This window comes from Canis aureus, chromosome 26 (assembly GCF_053574225.1).
Source record: "Canis aureus isolate CA01 chromosome 26, VMU_Caureus_v.1.0, whole genome shotgun sequence".
NCBI lineage: Eukaryota > Metazoa > Chordata > Mammalia > Carnivora > Canidae > Canis > Canis aureus.
In genome coordinates this window covers 22,845,830-22,859,759 of record NC_135636.1, presented here as the reverse complement: position 1 = coordinate 22,859,759, position 13,930 = coordinate 22,845,830, and the positions used below count along the sequence as shown (strand labels likewise).

The following is a 13,930-nucleotide window of genomic DNA, read 5'->3' as shown; positions in this document are numbered from 1 at the left end:
GTATTAACTTTTTTGAAAAAATTTTCGATTTTGTAATGGATATGTTATTTGAGAAATTATTTCAAGGAATTATATCTTTTCTACTTCTTCAAGAAAACCAACCTAATTATCAAGAAGGTATCAAAATAACCATTTGCAGATGATAGTAAAATAAAAAAGAATACTTATTAATAAATATAAACAATATATTAATATGAAAGACACAAAAGATGTAAATAATTGAAAACATGTATCTACTTCTTGGCAGTGGAAACTCAATACTATAAAGATGTCAATTTTCTTTAAATCTAATGCAAACAAAATAAAAAATATTGACAGAATTTGGCTTTTTTGGAGGGCAGAAGGTGGTTAGAGAAGCTAATTCTAGTTCAATAGGAAATATGAAAATGAGAGAACAGCCAGACACATTCCAAAAAAGAAAAACTTGTGTTTCTACCATATGAACTGACAGATTAACAGGACAGAATAGAGATATGGTAGTTAATCATAGCTGCTGTTTGCCAAATACCTTCATCTTTCCATCTTCCACCTTCATTTTTTCATGTACATTGACTGTACATTGTATGTACAGTCAATACATGCATGACTGTATTGATGGTGTGAGACTCTCCAGAGCCCTCTTTCCTTTAGCCGGGACAACCAGCAATGTTCAAGATGACAGCAACTCTGTTAGCCAAAGTTTTTGAGTGAAAGTCATGGCACAGAACTTCCAAGTGACCTTTAATGGCCTTGTACCAAAAGGAAAGATATTTCTTATTATAAGCCACTAAGATTTTTTTAAGCCACTAAGATTTTTTTAAGCCACTAAGATTCTGAGGTTGTTTGTTACTATGGTATAACCTAGCCTACCCTGGTAGATACAAAAAAGCTGAAGAGCAGTCCAAATTCATATAGGAATCTAATATACCATAAAGTTGATATTACCCAATAGTTGATATTACTTATTAGCAAGCACTCTCATACATTATTGCCAATTAGTAAAACTATCAGCCTCCACGAGAACTTAGCAAAATTATACATGGATTTACATTGATTCAGCAACTCTACATTTAGTATTTTAACTTCCTTTAAAAAAAAAAAGGATTTTATTTACTTGAGAGTGTGCATGTACCTATACTTGTGAGCTGGGGGGAGGGCCAGAGAGGGAGGGAGGGACAAGCAGATTCCCTGCTGAGTGGGGAGTCAGACATGGGGCTAATCCTAGGGCCTCAAGATCATGACCTGAGCCAAAGTCAGATGCTTACTGACTGAGCCATGCAGGTGCCCCAATAATTTAACAGTCAAATATGCTTACATGTGTACTCAAAACCACATATGTACCAGGGTCTTTGCAGCCCTGCTTATAATAGCCAAAAGGCTAGAAGCAACCTAAATATGTAACTGGTTATAGTTTATCACCATAGCCTAAATTTACAATTGTTAAAAAAAAATGCTATGAATAAGATATTTAGGAATAAACCTAACTGAAGAGGTGAGAGACCTATACTCTGAAAACTATAAAATACTGATGAAAGCAACTGAAAATGACAAAGAAGTGTAAAGACATTCCATGCTCATGGATTGGGAGAAAAAATATTGTTAGAATGTCTATACTACCCGAAGCAATCTACATTTAATGAAATCCCTATCAAAATACCAACAACATTTTTCATAGAGCCAGAACAAGCAATCCTAAAATTTGTATGGAACCTGAAAAAGAAAAACAATGCTGGAGGCACAATTCCAGACTTCAAGTTACACTACAAAGCTGTAGCAATCAAAACAGTATGGTACTGGCACAAAAATACACACAAAGATAATGAAACAGAATGAAAAACCCAGAAATAAAGCCACAATTACATGACCAATTAATCTTTGGCAAAGCAGGAGGAATATCCAATGGGAAACAGTCTCTTCAAAAAATGGTGTTGCAAGGGACACCTGGATGGCTCAGTGGTTAAGTGCCTGCCTTCAGCCCAGGGCGTGATCTTGGAGTCCTGGGATCGAGTCCCACATCAGGCTCCCTGCATGGAGCCTGCTTCTCCCTCTCCTTCTCTGTGTCTCATGAATAAATAAATAAAATCTTTAAAAAACAGAACAAAAAACATGGTGTTGGGCAGCCCCGGTGGCGCAGCGGTTTAGCGCAGCCTGCAGCCCCAGGCGTGATCCTAGAGACCCTGGATGGAGTCCCACGTCAGGCTCTCTGCGTGGTGCCTGCTTCTCCCTCTGCCTGTATCTCTGCCTCTCTCTCTCTCTGTCTCTCTCTCTGTCTCTCTCTCTGTCTCTATGAATAAATAAATAAAAAATCTTTAAAAAATGGTGTTGGGAAAACTGGACAGCAACATATAAAAAAATAAATTTGAAATGGATTAAATACCAAAATGTGAGACCTGAAGCTATTAAAATCCTAGAAATGAACATGGGCAGTAACTTCTTTGACATCAGTTGTAGCAATTTTTTTCTAGATATGTCTCCTGAGGCAAGGGAAACAAAAGCAAAAATAACTATTGGGACTATACCAAAATTTTGAAAAGCTTCTGCACAGAGAAGGAAACAATCAACAAAACTAAAAGGCAACCTATGGAATGGAAGAAGGTATTTACAAATAATATATCCAATAAAGGGTTAGTATCCAAAATATATAAAGAACTTCTAAAACTCAATACCCAAAAAACAAATAATCCAATTAAAAATGACCAGAAGACATGAACAGATATTTCTCCAAAGACATACAGATGGCCAATAGACACATGAAAAGATGCTCACTATTACTTATCACTAGGGAAATGCAAATCAAAACTACAATGAGCTCTCATCACCTTACACCTGTCAGAACAGCTAAAATCAACAACACAGGAAACAACAGGTGTTGGGGAGAATGTGGAGAAAAAGGAACCCTACTGCACTGTTGGTGGGAATGCAAACTGGAGCAGCCACTCTAGAAAGCCTCTGGAGGTTCCTCAAAAAGTTAAAAATAGAACTACCCTACAATCCAGCAATCACACCACTGGGTACTTACCCAAAGAATACAAAGACACCAATTCAAAGGGAGACATGCACCCCTATGTTTATTGCAGCATTATTTACAATAGTCAAAATTTGGAAGCAGCCCAAGTGTCCATTGATTGATGAATAAAGATGATGTATAAATATACAATGGAATATTAGTCATAAAAAATGAAATCTTGCCATTTACAACATGGATGGAGCTAAAGAATATAACACTAAGCAAAATAAGCCAGTTAGAGAAAGACAAATACCATATGATTTCACTCATGTGGAATTTAAAAAACTTTTAATTTAAATTCAGTTAATTAACATATAACATATTATTGTTTCGGAGGTGAAGGTCAGTGATTCATATGTAGAATTGAAGAAACAAATGAACAAAGGGGAAAAAAAGAGGCAAACCAAGAAACAGACTCTTAACTATAGAGAACAAACTGACCACTATGAGAAGAGAGGTGTGTGGGGGCATGGATGCAATAAGTGATGGGGATTAAAGAGTGCACTTGTCATGATGAGCACCAGATGATTTTTTAAAAAGCTTTAAAAAAAGATTTATTAAGATTTTATTTATTAAAAAAAAGATTTTATTTATTTACTCATGAGAGACACATAGAGAGAAGCAGAGACACAAGCAAAGGGAGAAGCGAGTTCCCTGCGGGGAGCCTGATGCGGAACTTGATCCCAGGACTCTGGGATCATGACCTGAGCCAAAGGAAGATCCTCAACCACTGAGCCACTCAGGTGCCCCTAAAAGATTTTAAAAATGTAGATTGTGCTGATCTGTCATCATTTCATGATAATATCACTAAGTAAACAAAATAAAAACAAGGTATAAAAATGTTTATGTGGTACATTACCATAAATGTAAAAAGATTGAGAAGCTAGCTTTGTATATGTCAAACATGTCTCTTAGAAGGATATTCATAAAAAACTGGTATCAGTGACTATTTCTGACAGGGCTGGAAGACTGATTTTTCACTGAATAGCTATTTAAAATACCTTTTGTATTTTATAATATGTGCACATATTACTTATTATAAGAGAATAAAAAAGAAATTTAATTGTAAATGGAGATAGAAAAAGGTTCCCTGTGTTTATTTGTAACGATTTGTAAGGATTTTTCAAATTTGATTATTATTTCAAGGACCTGTTTAAAATCTTGGCCTTATCTGGATAGACATGGTGAGGAAAATTTTCCACAAGATTTATTAGATAAATATCCTATAGCTACCCATCTTAAATCGACATTTGCTTAATTATTTAATGATGATCTTAATTCTTCCTTTACAAGTAAATATATTTCTTCTCTGAGTTGTCTAATATTTCTAGAACAATGTTAAAAATACAATGGATATTGTCTTATTTCTAATCTTAGGAGATTGCTGTTTATCAATAAATAGAATGTTCATAGCATGAGACACAGAGACAGACACATTGACACCATATATTAAGGAAGTCTCCATTTGTTCCTAATAAACTACTTTTTACTGAATTGGAAAATGCATTCCTTGAGGATTTTACTTTATTTTACCAATTCAGTAACAATTCATCGTTTTCATTTTTCTCTTATTCAAAGGTAAGCACTTGGGGACTACTGATGAGCAGCTTTGACTTCACTAGAAGATCTTCTATTGCTTTGATCTTTTGGTCTTGGCTTTAGATTGGGATTTTTTTTAAAAAGAACCTGGTTGATCTATGTGAGGCTGCTTTAGTGAAGCAACTAAATCAGCAGACAGACACAGCAAGAAGAATTAACATATGATTGAAGTGACACAGCAGCCTTCCACCAGACACTGAATCAGAGCATTTAACCATCTAAAATATGGACTAGAACCAACTTTACACCCCTCAGATATAAAATTAAAAAATAAAATTTTACCACAGACAGTTGGCAGCACTACTTAAATATTCTGACTGAGCTCCTTTTTTCCAATTTATTATAGAATAACTTTTGGAAACAAACTACAGGATTACAAGTCTCATATAATTAGTAGACTGAACATTTTAACTTTCTAGGGTCTTTCTTGAAAATAGCTACATAGATTCCATTGATGGCTTTTACTTTAAATTTCAGGAAAAATCAACAAATTTGGAACTTTCATATTTGAAATTCTTTTCTTAGTGTTATGACTTCTAAAGCAAAAGGGCTAGACATTGGCTTAAATAAGAAAAAATAATGTGCATGTAAATCTCTATGTTAAATAGACTATATATAATATTCAGTTTACTGCTTCATGTTTCTTAATCATATTGGTTCAAGCTCAAATTATTGTTTTTTTAATGTTTCATATATATATATTTAAGATTTTATTTATTTATTTATTTATTTATTTATTTATTTATTTATTTATTTATTTATTTATTTATAGAGACAGAGAGAGAGGCAGAGACACAGGCAGAGGGAGAAGCACGCTCCATGCAGGGACCCTGATGTGACTCAGGGGTCTCCAGGATCACTCCTCTGGCTGCAGGTGGCGCTAAACTGCTGCACCACCGGGGCTGCCCTCAAAATGATTGTTAATGAAAAAGATTCAAAATATTATTAGCACAATTATAAATGTTAACTCCTATGGATTTTGATTGCACTCAGTGCTGCAATACAATTAATCTAGGAAAAAAATCACCTCAAAAATTACTGAAACTGGAGAATCCTTTTTCTTCAAACAATTCTTTAGGATATGAACCAAAATAAGCATTTTGCATAGTGTTTTAGAGTTTATGGGTAGCATTTACATAAATTTTATTTAATCCTTAAAATCACTGTGGGGTGGGTATTATACTCTGTATTCAGATGATGGAATTAAGACTTAAAAAGTCCAGTTAACTCCCAACTGAAACCACTGAGTGGTGGAAGAGGGACTGAAACTCCTATCTGAATCCCATGAGATTTTGCTGCCTTCCACAGACCTTACTAAGCTTGTATCTGACTATTAGTGTTTGAATGCATGCACAAATAAAATGATTTCTATGACAAGCTCATTTGGGCAGTCAGTATGCTGATACATCCTGGGTCACTGTCAGTGCCTTTGAGAGAAACTCAAGAAAGGCGAACACCAGAATTGCCAATTTGGAACTGTGGAAAAAAAAAAAAAAAAAAAAAAAAAAATATATATATATATATATATATATATATTTAAACTTTTGATTTTGAAATAACTTTAGATTTACAGAAAAGTTGCACAAGTTACCATAAACTCTTCATCTAGCTTCCTCTATAGTTAAATTCTTACACAACCATGGTATAAGGACAGGAAATCAACACTGGTACAATACTATTAACTAAACTGCAGATTCAAATGTCACTAGTTTTTCTATTGATATTCTTTTTCTTTTCTTGGATCCAATCCAAGATCTTATGTCACATTTAGTTATGTCTCTTTAGTCTTCTCCAATCTGTGACAAAGAACTGTTTTTTTTTTAAATTAAAATTAATCAAAGCTTATTTTATTCTGAAAATGTCATGGCATTTCTGGAAACAGCACTGAATATTGAAAACTTGCCTTGGGAATTGCTGAGTGTATGCAATAACCAAGAAAATATCCTGAAATAAGGAGCAAGAGTGGCCCTAAAGACAGAAAAAGAGTCAGTCTTTAAATAAAGGGGAATGTTGGGTAAACATCTTCTGGAGAAGCCAGTTGTATTTAAAGCATTTGCCCACAGAAAATTTATCAACAATTATAATACCCTGGAAAAACACAGAGTACCAGACAGAAATCAATACAACTCTGTTTAATGGAGCAGTCATGAAAGATAAATTTGTTTTTAAATTAAAGGATGTGAGTTTGTTCAGTCTATAGGTAAAGTTAACTTAATAATTACATTCAAGTATACAAAAGGTTATTAGAAGGCACTAATTTCCTTTATATATATATATATATAATTTCCTTTATATATGGGACCCCTTTTGTAAATTGTAGCATAAAAGTGGCTGAGTGGTGGGTGATCTAATTCAAACCCTGAACCACTGAGAAAGTGCAGTCTCTAGACCCTATCCAAGTTACTTTGGGATACATGGCAAGAAGGTTCTCTATAAACCTTTACAGGTTACCTCCTATTCTTGAGAGTTCTTTGAGCACATTAATTCCAGAAATTTAATGGGGAATTCTCAATTACCCAGTAAAGGTAATGGTTTTTCAGAATTTTTACATGAACTATGAATCCCTGAAGAAGAAAAGTTACAAGGCATAAATTATATGTACTAAAACCTAAAAAAGTTAAATAAACCACAAGCACTTCTAGAGTGATAAAACAGGAACAAGCTAACAAATGAAAAAGATTCTGTTTGAAGAGTCTGTTATTGTACAACCTTAAAAATAAGAGAAAGCAATATATATGTGGTTTAGAAATTCACCAGCCAGGAAATGATGGTAAATCAGAGGGCTCCATCACAATAAGTAAGCTCTATGGATGATGCCATAAGAAGAGGCATTAAGTGTAGAGTCAACTTTAGCTACTCCCCTCGCTAGGACTGCAGGCAAGTCTCAATTTCCTCATGTGGTAAGTTAACAACATCTGTCTCTGGAAAGTGTACCTGGTACAGAGTGTTCATCAGCATTATCAAGATCTTCTCTAGTTCTGTGGTGTGAGGTTAGCATTGAGTTGGTGTCTGAGGTTTCTTGCATCAAGGACAATTTGAGCCTAGGCTACAATTTCCTGGGCCACTTTGTTTCAACCCAAATCTTTGAGCCTGAGCCATGAGTGGACTGCTTTCTAAAGTGATTTGGAGTAGGGAATTCTGAATTTGTTTAGCTACATATCTTCAACAACTGCTTCTAGATGTCTAATCTGTGTAAATGAAAAGCCTATCAGTTTTTAGATTTTAATTTTGTAGAATTCTACAGTCATAAAATAGCATCTAAGATGCTCACAACTAACTCAGCAAATCCCAAATAGTTATGAAACCAGCAAAGTATTCAGGCTGCCTGGTTCTTTGACACTGGTGATAATTACCTTAAGTTTCTAGATATTATGGTCCTTTTTTTAATTTTTATTTATTAATGATAGTCACAGAGAGAGAAAGAGAGGCAGAGACATAGGCAGAGGGAGAAGCAGGCCCCATGCACCGGGAGCCCGATGTGGGACTCGATCCTGGGTCTCCAGGATCGCGCCCTGGGCCAAAGGCAGGCGCCAAACCGCTGCGCCACCCAGGGATCCCAGATATTATGGTCCTATGCATGGCCTCAAAGTCTCTCCTTTGTTTACTGGGATCACTTTGTTCTTTTAGGACAGATATGAGAAGACTTCATCGTTAGGTTGATTTCAGGCAGACTATGGAACAGCTGAGATAATGGCACAAATGAAACATGTTAGTTCAATATTCTGGGGGTGAGTCTGGTTCTGCTGATTTTGGATTTTTAAAAATTCTGAAAAGGTCACAACCATTCCAGAACAGTGAATAATTCTCTCAAAATGAGTTTTTAAGAGTCAAGACTTGCAATATCATTAGCCCTGGAAGTTCTTTCCTATATAAAAACATTTTATAAGACCACTACTAATCTTCATCATGCAAAATACTATTATTTTGACTTTGTATATGGATATAGTAAAGACATTTACAAGTTTGTAATTTTTTCCCCCTTCAAGATCAAGGATAAGAGATGGGTGGCTCAGGTCAGATGAAGTCTTACAGGGCATATGTTCCTGCCCTGTAAAAGTAAGTAAAGTCACTGTATATTTAGGGTTAGGTCTACTTTCTGTTTGATCAGTTTTCTTAGGGGCTACTGGGCTCAGTGGGAAAAATCCATACTAACCAAACTCACAAGAGGCTAGCTCATAAATCATAATATCAGTTCATGAATTCAAACTATGAAATATATCTAGCAGTCCTCTCTTGAAAGATTCTGTGCATTAACTCAATTACAGAAAAGAGAATCATATATTCTTGAGATGTTCCCATTACATTGTCAGCTCTTCACCTGTAAAATGACATTTTCATTTTAAGAACCAGGATCATGTACAGAAATATAAAACACTTCTTTGGTGGAAAGATACAATGGCAAATGCCCCTTAGTTTTCCCTTTGTTAATCATTAACCAGACTAGCAGACTCCCCACCTCCCAATATCTTTTCTCCCTTTCTTCCATGGTAGGTAGAATTTGGAATAAAATAGACACATGGCCATACTTCCTAGCTTTCCTCGAAGCTACTCATGGCCACCTGTCTCATGGATTTACATGGAAATATATGGAAATCATGCTTACAGGGCACTGAAGGTACCTTCTATTCTCTGCTTCATCCCTTTCTCCATCCTGCTTCCTGTAATGCAGATGCCACCACCTTGCTCAGTAAGAATATGGTTTACACCCAAGAGAGAGGGTAGAGTGCCAAAAAGGAAAAAGGGACAATTGGTAAGAGGTCCCTGATGCCATGAAGCTCCATACCAGACTTATGCTAACTTTTACATGAGTGAGAAATATAATTTAATGTTTTAAGCCACTTTGTTGTTTTGGGTTTTTTGCCACTCATAGCTGAACCAATTTATCTAATATACAGATGTTCTAGGTAAGTGTTATTTTAAATTATTTTGTATTAACAGACCATTTGGAATAATAGACCATGGCTTCTAATTCTAGTACAGAAAAATATGATTTTTGCTAAGACAAATCATTAGCCTTCTGTCATGACACCACATTAGACAACTAATTAGAGCACAGGAAATCTGCATTACAATGCTAACATCTTGATGCAATGTAGGAAGTATTCTAGGACCATCAGTAATACTTTTGCCAATTACCTTCAGAGAGCCACAGAGTTAAAGATCATCAGTACTAATTATCATAGTCCAACTGCTCTACTTTACAGAGGAAGAACCTGAGGCACAGAGAGGCTGGGTTTTTCAAAGTCAAAAGGCTATTCCCCCCACCACCACCCTGCTTTTTAAACTACATCCACAAAATTGGAGGGAATATGCTCTGAAGATTATATTTCTGTGCATCCTGCTTCCAACATTTATACAAATAATCATTGGTTATCCCCAAATAAAACACCTAAGCTTTAGCTCATCAAGCTCACATAAAAATAAACATTAGGGGCAGCCTGGGTGGCTCAGCGGTTTAGCATCGCCTTCCGCCCAGGGTGTGATCCTGAAGACCTGGGATGGAGTCCCCCATCAGCTCCCTGCATGGTGCCTGCTCCTCCCTCTGCCTGTGCCTCTCTCTCTGTCTCTCATGAATAAATAAACTCTTAAAAAAAACACATTAGCATGTACCCACAGACATTTTATAATAATGTCTGAATTATGCAGAATATTTAGCAGGAAAATTAGTTACAAGAGGAAAATAGCCAATAAAAACAACAGTGGTGCAACCGTTTTAGTTACATTAGTCCCACAGAGTTATTATTATCTTATTATCCATACTGAATGATGTACCAATAATTATGACATTATTCACATACACAAATGCAGCTAAAAAGAATGCTGAGACATGAATCTTTTCCACATTCAGTGTTAGAACACCATTCTTTGGTTTGCAGCTACAGTAACTATTTACAGTGCTTTTTTCATCATTTGTGACTGACAACCAGTCCTGGAATATGAATCAACTTTATTAAAAAAAAAATCATTTAATCTCTTCTTCCCACAGGATAGGTCAGTATGCTGCTAGGAACTTTAATATCTCTTCATTATAAAAGAGAAACATAGATAGACCTTGAAAATATCATGGTAGGTAGAACAAAGCCAATCACAAAGGACTACATATTGTCTGATTCTTTTTTTTTTTTTTAAGATTTTTATTTATTTATTCATGAGAGACGGAGAGAGAGAGGTGCAGTGACACAGGCAGAGGAAGAAGCAGGCTCCCTGCAAGAAGCCTGATGCAGGAATTGATCCTGGAATTCCAGGATCACACTGAAGGCAGAGGCTTAGCCACTGAGCCACCCAGGAGTCCCTTGCTGGATTCTTTTCATATGAAAGCCCAGAATAGGCAAGTCTATAGAGACTGAAAGAGTAGATTAGTGACTGCTTAGGGTGGAGAATGGGGGGGGGGGGGGGGTGATGGTGGCAGGATTGAGGAGTGATGGCTTAAGGTGAAGGGTTTCTTTTTGGGTAATAATGAAAATATTCTTAAAAAAGTGATTGTGGTAATGAATGCCTAACTCTGAATATACCAAAAGCCACTGCATTATACACTTTAAATATATGGGCTATAAATGTCTTGTAAAAGCTGTTTTAAAAGGGGGGTGGGGCAGAGAGAGCCGACTTAACCATCAGAAAAGATGTATCCAGAGTCTCCTAAAAAGGTAAGAAAGTATGTAGAGCAGTTAAGTAGTAACAACTTTTTTTTTTTTTTTTTTTTTTAATATCATCTGACCACCACTGGAATGGAACCTCTAACCAGCCACAGTTCAGTAGCCAGGCTAAAATGCAGCATAACTGGTTCCATCCTTATGTAAAGGAGGGAATTGAGATGTAGCAAAGATTGTTTGGTCTTGTGTTCACTCTTTCCATGTCCCATCCCTTGTCTAATAACAAAAATCATTGGGAGAGCACTTTATTAAAGGAGATAGACTATACTCACAATATCTCTGAATTCAGCTATAAATTTAATAATTCTGAAGCATTCCATCATAATTACCTCCATCTGAGGCTAAGAGAGGTAGTGATTCACCAAAGCCACACAGTTAACAAATAGTAGGGCCAAAACTTAAATATCACATGCCTTTTTTGACTTTATGAAAATAAACTTGGAACTAACTATGCAAAAAATACATGCTTGGGTTTTTGAGAGTTGGAAAGTTAGTCTGAATAAAATCTAAATGCAGGTCCACTGATTTCACTGCATTTGTGGTTAGTTATCTTAGCCTGCAGAAAGTACTGAAATTCCTTATAAGGAGCCAGTTTTCATTTGCTTTATAGGAACTTCTAAGTTAGATCATATTTAAAATGTCAGAAAAAAACATTAGAGTTACAACCTCAAATCTAATAAATTCAGAACTGAACTTTACCTTAACTTCATTAAATGTACTGAAGTTATTCAATAAGAGTTTCTTACCATAAGATATGAAACTTCTATAAATTCAGAATGAACAATACCTGGTACTTAAAAGATACTCAATAGGCATTTATTGACCTGAATAAAGGTAAGATGGTAAATCCAAGCAGCATACTGGGTGAAATAATTGAAATTCCTTAAAAGACAAAAATCATTCTGTGTCCGGCAGAGGGAGGAAGGAGAATATACTAGCTTTGTGGCCTTCAAAGAGCAGAGTTTCAACCCCACTAATTCAGTGCTCCACGACTTTCTAGCACACACAGCATTTAACAAGCAAGGGAACAGGACAAAGGGTGCATGGTGGGGTCCAAGCCCAGGGTCTTCTGGCTGCATTAAATGAAGGTGAGGAGGCAACAGCTGAAACACAATTGCCTAGAGAGCTCTTTAAAAAAAAAATTAAATAAAAAATAGCACTATCTTCATCCAAATAGTGAAATAGTAACCCTATTACTCAGCAAATACAACTTAAAGAGAGTAGGAAGAACCTTTCTTTGGAAAGGTTCCAAAGAAACCTTTCTTTGGAACAGGTGTTCCAAAAGCATCTGTTCTACAGGTAGGAAAATGCAATGGATTTTTCTTGTTTTTGTTTCTTGGTTTGTTTTGATGCTAAAACCTGGGGAAAATGTAATTTTCAATACTAAAATCATTTTAGAGACCTGATGAGTAATTAGCTTTGAATCTTAGCTCAACTGACTAAAAATAAGCATACTGATTTTATCTATGGTCTTTTGAGGTATCCTTTTATTTATTTATTTATTTATTTATTTATTTATTTTAAATTTTTTTAAATTTATTTATGATAGAGAGAGAGAGAGAGAGAGAGAGAGAGGCAGAGACACAGGCAGAGGGAGAAGCAGGCTCCATGCACCGGGAGCCCGACGTGGGATTTGATCCCTGGTCTCCAGGATCACGCCCTAGGCCAAAGGCAGGCGCCAAACCGCTGCGCCACCTAGGGATCCCCTGAGGTATCCTTTTATAACAGCATTCTCTGTCTTTCAGAAAAGACCCACAGTATTATTATTTAAAAATACACAGTATAACCATAGCAAGGGTTTGCCTATGAGAAATCATACTAGCATAAACTTTTAAACGTCTTAAATAACATTAGAGGCTCTCTAGAGATGGTCACTAAACTAAGAACATTGGCTTATTTTCATTTTTTAAAATATTTTATTTATTTATTTGAGACAGAGTGAGAGTGCATGGGTTGGGGGAAGGGGCAGAGATCAAGGGAAAAGCAGACTCCCTGCTGACCCTGGAGCCCAAGGCTGGGCTCCGCATGGGGCTCTACGCAGGGCTGGATCCCAGGACCCTGAGATTATGACCTGAGCCGAAGTCAGACACTTAACCAACTGAGCCACTCAGGCATCCCTTTAATTTTTATTTGATATCAAGGTTACTTTCCCCACAACAAACAAATTCAGAAGATGAATGAAAACGATCTGGCTTAAGGTAAAATGGAACAGGACAAATAAATATGCCATTTTTCAGTACTATTTGATTCAGTAGTTCTACTCTATGAGAACATGAAGACATGAAGTTTAAACGAGGTATTATGAGACTTGCTGATCAACAGACTCCCATAAAGTACAATTTAAATAAAAAGAATGATATTCAATAAAGAATTCTGTCTTTAAAGATATTTAAGCATTAAGTTGTACTATAACATACAACTTTGATTTCTTTAGTCTACATCCAATTTCATGAAAACACTGACAATATTTTAGGGAAATTTACACAAAATACTCAGCCTATAAAGGATGGATGGATTTAGACATTCAGGAGCTGGGCCAAATTGACTCTAGAAATCCCCTGATTTTTAAATCCTAATCTAATACTCTTTCCTCTCCACTACTTGATTCTAGTCTGTAACAGGCTTTCACATATACAACCTTTAACTTTCAGAGAACTGGGGTCCATATTCTTAATTGTAAAAGAAAAGCACTCAT

General features: G+C 35.9%; 1 protein-coding gene across 4 annotated transcripts in view; it reads right to left on the bottom strand.

The window, feature by feature from the left end:
* RNF24 (ring finger protein 24) overlaps positions 1–13,930 on the bottom strand; it is an 81,850-nt gene that overhangs the window by 55,506 nt on the left and 12,414 nt on the right. The window lies entirely within an intron of this gene.